We start from the raw sequence: 1,205 nt of genomic DNA, 5'->3' as shown, positions 1-1,205 counted from the left end.
CAACCCTTGGCCAGGTGCAATGGCTCACGCCTGTAATCCTAGCCCTCTAGGCGGCCGAGGTGGGAGGATCGCTTGAGCTTAGGAGTTCTGAGACCAGCCTGAGCAAGAGCGAGACCCCATCTCTACTAGGAAAAAGAAAAGAAGGAAAAAATTATCCAGGAGTGGTGGTGTGTGCTTGTAGATCCAGCTATTCAGGAGGCTGAGGCAGGAGGATGGCTTGAGCCCAGGAGTCTGAGGTTGCAGTGAGCTAGGCTGACGCCACAGCACGCTACCCAGGGCGACAGAGCAAGACCCTGTCTCAAAAAAAAAAAAAACAATTCAAAAATGGGCAAAGGACTTGAATAGACATTTCTCTAAAGAAAATATACAAATGGCCAATAAGCACATGAAAAGATGCTCAACATCACTAATCATTAGAGAAATGCGAATGGAAACTACAGTGGGATAGCACCTCACACCCGGTAGGATGGCTGGTATTAAGAACACAGAAAATGAGTGTTGGTGAGATGTGGGGAAGTCGGAACCCTGTGCACTTTCGGTGGGAACGTAAACCGGAACAGCTGCTACGGAAAACAGCGCAGTCATTCCTCAAAAGCTAAAACAGAATTACCACATAGTGCAGCAATTCCACTTCTGGGTATTTACCCAAAAGAATTAAGAGCAGTTCTTGAGGAACTATTTGGACACCCATGTTCAGAGCAGCATTACTCACAACAGCTACAATGCGGAAGCAACCCAGTGGCCACTCTAGCAGTGAGTGGATAAGCAGAATATCACGTAGACAAACCGTGGAATATTTCTCAGCCTTGAAAAGGAAGCAAGCTGTGCACACGCGGCACCCTGGCTGAACCCTGAGGACGTTGCGCGCGGTGAAGTAAGCCAGCCGCACGGAGAACACGGCGTGGTTCCACTCGTCCCAGGGCTCAGAGCCGTCGGCATCGGAGACGGAGAGCGGAAGGGCGGCTGGCAGGAGCGGGGACGGGAGTTCTTAATGGGAATACAGTTTCAGTTTTACAAGACGACGGAGTTACGGAGATGGATAATTGTTATGGTTTCACGAGATTATTAGTGGCGTTCAAGACCATTGAACTATACACTTAAAAATTGATCAAGATGGCCGGGCGCGGTGGCTCACGCCTGTAATCCTAGCACTCTGGGAGGCCGAGGCAGGCGGATCATTTGAGCTCAGGAGTTCGAGACCAGCC

Source organism: Propithecus coquereli, unplaced genomic scaffold (genome assembly GCF_000956105.1).
Source record: "Propithecus coquereli isolate 6110/MARCELLA unplaced genomic scaffold, Pcoq_1.0 Scaffold120, whole genome shotgun sequence".
NCBI classification, from domain to species: Eukaryota; Metazoa; Chordata; class Mammalia; order Primates; family Indriidae; genus Propithecus; species Propithecus coquereli.
This window is presented reverse-complemented; position numbering follows the sequence as displayed.